The 8198-nt window shown below is 44.2% G+C and overlaps 1 non-coding gene across 1 annotated transcript; it reads right to left on the minus strand.

The window, feature by feature from the left end:
- Positions 1 to 4431: 4431 nt before the first annotated feature.
- Trnat-ugu lies at positions 4432 to 4506 on the minus strand. Its single transcript has one exon. It is a non-coding gene; the product is annotated as a tRNA-Thr (tRNA).
- Between the last annotated feature and the right edge of the window lie 3692 nt (positions 4507 to 8198).

The following is an 8198-nucleotide window of genomic DNA, read 5'->3' on the forward strand; positions in this document are numbered from 1 at the left end:
TTTACTCAGTTTTTTTTTGTTTTTATTACAGAGGGCGAGCAGCCCTCTGACCGAACACGCCGAGCTACCGTGCCGGCTAGCGTTCAGCTATTGGGGCATCAAGGGCAGAAATTTAGCACACTACAGTTAACTGATGATGCAGCAGTGGCAGGCGAAAGTGAGCAGGAACAAGATTCCGTGCTAAATGTAATGTAACATGTGTTAGCTGTAGTTTAAAATATGCACATAAAAAAGAATAAAGCCTCACAGGTGGACCTGCTGGTGGAGGAATAAGTGTTACATCTGGAAAAGAGATTCTTGAAGAGAGAGCTCCATTTTGTTACCTGGGAAGCAGGAAACATAAACATTATGGGCATACACAAGATTAGAAGCAAGGACAAGGCGAAAAGGGCGCTTATAAGGAGCAAAATTTGGAAATTTGTGTTAAAATCCTATGGGACCGAACTGCCGAGGTCATCGGTCCCTAAGCTTACACACTACTTAATCTAACTTAAACTAACTTACTCTAAGGACAACACACACATGCATACCCGAGGGAGGACTTGAACCTCCGACGAGGAGAGCCGCGTGGACTGTGACAAGGCACCCCACACCGTGCGGCTATCCCGTACGCCTTATGAGGAGAAGAAGTGTTTAATCTCCAAGAAAGTAAAAATTGTGTTTAGTTTTGAATGTATTGTAATGAGTCCGAAACTCACACAAAAGTGAAATGAACTAGTGTCAGAGCAGACCAGCAGAAAGTACTTGTCCAACACACGGATATAGTCATAATCAGTTACTTTTTAACTTAAACACATCCAGTTACAATTCATTTGTCGTCTTAAAATATTTTCGACGGTACGATGGGGCAGGGGAAAAGGAAATAATGACACAGTTGTTAGATCGGCTACTGCTGCTACAATGGCAGATTATCAAGATTTAAGTGAAACGTCATGATAGATTAAAACTGTGTGCTAGACCGAGACTCGAACTCGGGATCTTAGCGTTTCACGGGCAAGTGCTCTACCAATTTTTTTTTAATACGATTTTGTTCTATATTGTTTGTCGAATTTGTTCGGCGCAGGCGTCTGATGACACCCATTTAGCTTCTTTGTTGATCCTCTCACTGCGTTTTTTGTTACAGAGAGTAGCTAACTCTCTGACCGAACAGGCTGAGCTACCATGCCGGCTTGTCCACTGAGCTACCCAAGCACGACTCACGGCCCGTCCTCACAGCTCTACTTCTGCCAGTACCTCGTCTCCTACCTTCCAAACTTTGCAGAAGCTCTCCTGCGAAACTTGCAGAACTAGCACTCCTGGAACAAAGGATATTGCGGAGACTGGCAGGAGTAAAGCTTTGAGGAGGGGGTCATGAGTTGTGCTTGGGTAGCTCAGTTGGTAGAGCACTTGTCCACGAAAGGCAATGATCCCGAGTTCGAGTCTCGGTCCAGCACACAGTTTTAATGTCAGGAAATTTCATATTAGTGCACACTCCACCGCAGAGTGAAAATTTCATTCAAAATTTACTTGAGTTTGGACGGAGAGTTATAATCGGCGCACGAGCGATGGGTCACAGCATCTTCAAGGTAGCGATGAAATGGGGATTTTCCTGTATGACCATTTCACGAGTGTACCGTAAATATCAGGAATCCGGTACAACATCAAATCTCATGCATCGCTGCGACCGGAAAAAGATCCTGTAAGAACGGCACCATCAACGACTGAAAAGAATCGTTCAACCCTTCCGCAATTTGCTGTAAATTTCAACGCTGGAGCATCAACTAGTGTCTGTGTGCGAACCATTCAACGAAACATCGTCGATAAGGGCTTTCGGAGCCGAAGGCCCACTCGTATACCCTTGATGACTGCACGACACAAAGCTTTACGCCTCGCCTGGGTCCATCAACACCGGCATTGGACTGTTGATGATTGGAAACATATTGCGTCGTCAGACGAGTCTCGTTTCACGTCGGATGGACGTGTAATGGTATGAAGACAACCTTATGAATCCCTGGACCCTGCAAGTCAGCATGGGACTGTTCGAGCTGGTGGAGGCTCTGTAATGGTGTGGCGCATGTGCAGTTGGAGTGAAATGGGACCCCTGACGTCTACATATGACTCTGACAGGTGACACATACGTAAGCATCCTCTCTGATCACCTGCATCCATTCACGTCAATTGTGCAGTTGCAGCTAGATAATGCGACATCCCACACGTCCAAAATTGCTGCCGAGTGGTTCCAGGAACACTCTTCTGGGTTTAAACACTTCCGCTGGCATTTCTGGGATGCCTTGCAACGTGCTGTGCAGAACAGATCTCCACCCCCTCGTAGTCTTCCGGATTTATGGACAGCCCTGCAGGATTCATGGTGTCAATTCCCTTCAGCACTGCTTCAGACATTAATAGAGGCCATTCCACGTCGTGTTGCAGCACACTTCTGCGTGCTCGCGGCTGCCCTACACGATATTAGGCGGGTGTACCAGTTTCTTCGCTCTTCAGTGTATCATACTAGATTTATAGAAGATGGGTTATTACTTTAATTCGCATTGAAAAATTCATCCAACGTTTTGTAACCAGGGAATATGGAAGCAACCAATATAAATAGGAAGTTGTCTATATCGTGCCATTCATCTGTTACTACGTGGGTAATCCCAAAAGTAAGGTCTCCTATTTTTTTGTAAGTACACAGACCTGTTTATTTTTAAAATAGGTTACATCAGTTTACAGCTTGAACATTCAGCTATTTTTCGACATAATCACCATTTCTGTCGATGCATTTTTGTAGACGCTGTGGCAGTTTTTGTATGCCCAAGTCATACTAGCTCGCCGCCACGCTGTTCAGAAAGTTATGAACCTCTTCTTTCACCTCGTCGTCGGAGCTGAATCGCTGGAACCAGAATTAACGCTGACAGTTACCGTGAGATTCTGAAAAAAACTCAAACGGGCAATTCAGAATCGGAGAAGAGGAATGTTGAGCAAGGGCGTAAACATTCTCCATGGCAACGCTCGCCCACACGTCGCTCAGCAAACCGTTGTTCTCCTGCAACAGTTTCAGTGGAACATAATCACCCACCCACACTATAGTCCTGACTTGGCGCCCAGTGACTATCGCCTGTTCCCTAGGTTAAAAGAACATTTTGCCGGAAAGCGATTCAGCTCCGAAGACGAGGTGAAAGAAGAGGTTCATAACTTTCTGAACAGCATGGTGGCGAGCTGGTACGACATGGGCATACAAAAACTGCCACAGCGTCTACAAAAATGCATCGACAGAAATGGTGATTATGTCGAAAAATAGCTGAATGTTCAAGCTGTAAACTGATGTAAACCATTATAGAAACAAACAGATCTATGTACTTATCAAAAAAGGAGACCTTACTTTTGGTATTACCCTCGTACGAGGTAGCTGCTTGTAGCGCTATCAACGCGTCAGATGTCACAAGGTTGCCCTTTTTACCCTAGAGAGTTCCGCGACTGTTTGTCCTAGACTGGGACTGACTCATTCTAATGAAACACGGCTGTAATGTTAATGTGTTATCTAAGCTGCAGGTCGACTACACTACGAACATTTTGTGCTTATTGTAGTACATCATTTGAGTAGGCAATTTCAATGTGAAATGGCTGTATTTTAATTTATAGGTAGTTGATGTGAATTCGACTGTGAGAAGGGTTCCAGAATTGAATTACCTGTATGTTACCTCAGAGGACACTAAAGTTAGTATAAATGTGATCATGTGATCACGTAACTTCAAGCTACCGTTTACTCTAAAAGTTTGTTTGTGGTGAAGGCAGCTTAAATTTCCTTTCGGTACCCTGATACAAGTTCCTCGTCATTTCCCGGAAACGCGTCAAGTGAATGCGAGGATGATTTATTGCCAAGGACACGGTCCCTTTCCGTTCACAGTCTGAGTCTCTAATGAACACGTCGTGGACGGGACGTTGCTCCCTAAATATCTTTCCTTCCTTCTAACACTTGAGTTTTAATTTTTTCCATAGCTCTAATCCTTCGTGTCAAGCAAAATGAATGTCGTCACATAAAATTAAAGTGGCACATACAGCATCATGCCTTTATCCGCTCATTGCGAATGTTTCATCACTGAGCCATTTCGTCGCCCTTGAACGTACAAGATGACAAAATAAACAGGACTGCAAAGTGTTTTCGGAATTTCATGACAAATCTAATCTAAACAGAAAAGAGATCAAACTTGACCGAGCACTCGAAAATATAGAAACACGTGAAAAATAATCTACAGTCCTTCAAAGCTGTGCAGATAGGAGTTAAGGGATCTTCGACAAAGAACATTAAATTTATCTATATAAGGCGGTAGTATGTTCCCGAAAGAGCAGTTCCGTGGATGACCATGCAGCTTTGCTAGAAATGAAATGATAATTAAATGGACACCCTAGCTGCAAACAGGCGTTGATGTACTTCATTGGGGACATGTTGAAAATGCGTGCCCCGACCGGGACTCGAACCCGGGATCTCCTGCTTACATGGCAGACGTTCTAGCCATCTGAGCCACCGTGGGCACAGAGGATAGTGCGTCTGCAGGGACTTATCCCTTGCACGCTCCCCGTGAAATCCACATTCCCAACATGTCCACATCACTACATTCGTAGTGCGCCTAATAGATGTTTGCCCATCATACTCATTACTCGTGGCAGATTAATCTACCAAGTCCCGTACGAGTTCGGGCATAGCGTCTGCGTTCGCACAAGAAGGTCAATGGCCGCGAAGCCATATTTTAACTATATAAGGCGGTAGTATCTGTTCCCGAAAGAACATTTCTAGCAAAGCTGCATGGTCATCCACGGTAACTGTTCTTTCGGGAACAGATACTACCGCCTTATATAGTTAAAATATGGCTTCCCGGCCACTGACCTTCTTGTGCGAACGCACACGCTATGCCTGAACTCGTACGGGACTTGGTAGATTAATCTGCCACGAGTAATGAGTATGATGGGCGAACATCTATTAGGCGCACTACGAATGTAGTGATGTGGACATGTTGGGAATGTGGATCTGCCGGCACGGTAGCTCAGCGTGTTCGGTCAGAGCGTTAACTGCCCTCTGTAATAAAAAAACTGAGTTAATGGAACAACGACGAACTGAAATGGATTTCTTGCGACGTCCGCTCCGAGCAGATACAACGAACTAAAAAAACGAGCAAAATGAGATTAAAAAAAAAAAATGAGCCGGCACGGTAGCTCAGCGTGTTCGGTCGGAGAGCCGGTTGGCCTCTGTAATAAAAAAACTGAGTGGAAGGATCAACCACCGAACTTAGACAAGATGTCTTGTGACGTCCGCAACAACCAAACACAACGATCAATGATGAAAAAAAAAAGATGGATAGAGCGTCTGCCATGTAAGCAGGAGATCCCGGGTTCGAGTCCCGGTTGGGGCACACATTTTCAACATGTCCCCAATGAAGTACATCAACGCCTGTTTACAGCTAGGGTGTCCATTTAATTACCATTTCATTAAATTTATCCTTATAAATTTTGTGGTGCGTGGAATTTAATGTTTGCACACAAACCTGCGAGTATTGAGGTCAGGTTACGGTGCCTTGTGGCCAATAGAATCCTCATAATTTCATTTCTTGAGATGAGGCCTGGTACAGCCTGCTCTATAAACTCAAGGAACATACACAATTATGCATCAACATGGATTCTGAGAACAGAGATCTTGCGAAACTCATCTCGCTCCGTTCGTCCATGAAACTCCGACCTCCGCAGAAAAAGGCGCCCAGGTTGATCTCGTTTTCATAGACGGCGTTTGACACAGTTCGGCGCTGTCGCTTGGTGAACACCTCGTGTCGGACCACATTTGTGACTGGACACGGGACTTCCTAGCAGACAGAACTCTTCCTTAACGGAATAAAATCTTCAGACTTAATGGTAACTTCGAGAGTGCCCCAAGGGAGTGCTGAGTGCCTTTACTGTTTACGGTTTATATTAATGACTTAATAGATAACTTTATCGATGGTTACAATGTCTGTGTTTATACAGTGTGTTTATCTTCACAATGCAATGTCCTTCAGGACCATCACAATTGTGGTAAATATTACGAAATGAATTCGCACTTTTCGGATCCGGATTGACATGAGCTGTTTGCAACACATGAAAATTTGTGCCGGCCCGGGATTCGAACCCAAAATTTGCAGCTTATCGCGAGCGGTCGTCTTAACCACTTCGGCTATCCGAACATGCCTTCAGGGTCACTCCAAAGTTCGGTATGTCAAGGAGTCCACAACCCTTACGCTCGCACATTTCGTGGCTTCCTCACTGAGAGACAAATATTTTATCGTCATATTAGACCGTCGAGGCAAAGATACATTATTGATGGCTACAATGTCTGTGTTTATAGAGTGCCTGTATCCTGTATCTTCACATTACAGTGTCCTTCAGACATCTATGAACAAAGCACAAATTTTCAAGTGTAGCCAATAGCTGATGTCAATCCGGATTCGCCAACTGCGAATTCATTTAGAAATATTTACCGCAGTTGTAATTATAAGAACCTATTTCCACGGACATGGAGGAGAGAAGTAGATGAACTTAGAATGGTAAAGAGATTTGGGGGAGGGGGCAGAGAGAAAAGGAGGTAGGGGGAGGAGGACATGGACAGAGAGAGCGAGCAGGAGAAGATGGATAGAGAGAGGGAGTAGGAAAAGGTGGGCAGAGGGAGAGGCAGGAACACATGGACAGAGAGAGGAGCCGGAGGAGATGGATAGAGAGGGGCGAAGGAAGAGATGAACTAATGGAAGATTGGATTAAACACGCACCCGCAGCTAGTAAATAAAATAAAAAGGAAGACAAAGTTGGTAATTCAGTTGCAGTACTTGTGATCGATATCTAAAGTGACTGAAAGCGTTAAAAGATAAACACGGAAACATAGTTATCAGACATTACGCGAATGAGTCCGAAAGACAGCGCGACTTGCTGGAAACGATTTAACAATGACGAAGAGTTTACACGGCTCCGCACTTCCCTTTCAGTTATCCGTGTGATTTCCCCAAACAGTTAAAAAAAGAATGCAGGATGGTTCTCTGAAAACACTCGTAACAGATACTGCAGCATCGTACATGAACTGGGCTGAGTTTCAGAACACAGTATAGATGATCCAATCGGCTGTTCATTTACATCACTGATACTGACACCAGTAAAACAACGAAGCAATAGCAGCAGCATATAGACCGTCTCGAAAGTCAGCACTACCAGTGGAAATAATCACTTGAGCGGGCAGTCAGTACAGTGATTACAGAATCTGATTCCCAAGCGACGTTAATCCCTGCCGAATTCTGTGTGTGTGTCTGTGTGTGTGTGTGTGTGTGTGTGTGTGTGTGTGTGTGTGTGTGTGTTTGTGGTTTAGTGTGTCATGTGAACTTCGTCTTTGTCTAGGATTAGGAGTGGGGGCTCTAAAGCGTAGTGTGAATATCTTTAACAAGGTAACATTGGGTACTGTATTCAGCCTTCCGAAACTGTTTCACCGCGGAAGAGCGTAATAATGTCCCTCCATTCAAACATCGTACGAACGTCAAACAGACCGATTCTGAGATAACTGATCATGGAAAAGAAAAGCAGCAACAATCGATTAGTAGTGGAAAGTCATCGGGACCAGATGAGGTACCTATAAGATTCTACATAGATTATGTGAAAGAAATTTCTCCCCTTCTAGCAACAGTTTATCGTAGTTCTTTGACCCAACGAAGGGTATCTAGCGACTGGAAAAAATTGCAGATCATTCCAGTTTTCAAGAAGGGTCGTAGGACAGAAACACATAATTATAAGGATATAGCGTTGACGTCAATCTGCCGCCGAAATATGGAACATTTTTTATGCTCAGGAATTATGACTTTTGGAGAACGAAAATCTATTCTATAGAAGTCAACATGGATTCTGCAGAGATCTTGCCAAACTCAGTTCGCTTTGTTCCTCCATGAGATCCACAGCGCTACAGACAACGACCCTCAGGTTCCCCTGACTTCAGGATGGCATTTGACACGGTCCTACATTGTCCTACATTAGTGGGAAAAATACGAGGTTATCAAATATTGGAACAGATTTGCCACTGCAGTCAAGAATTCCTTGCAGATATAACTCAGAATGTCGCTCTTAACGGAACAAAATCTACTGATGTAAAGGTAATTTCCGGAGTATCCCAAGGAAGTGTGGTAGGAACGTTACTGTTTAGAACGTGTACAAATGTCTGGTAGAAAACA

This window comes from Schistocerca americana, chromosome 1, assembly GCF_021461395.2.
Source record: "Schistocerca americana isolate TAMUIC-IGC-003095 chromosome 1, iqSchAmer2.1, whole genome shotgun sequence".
Classification (NCBI taxonomy): domain Eukaryota; kingdom Metazoa; phylum Arthropoda; class Insecta; order Orthoptera; family Acrididae; genus Schistocerca; species Schistocerca americana.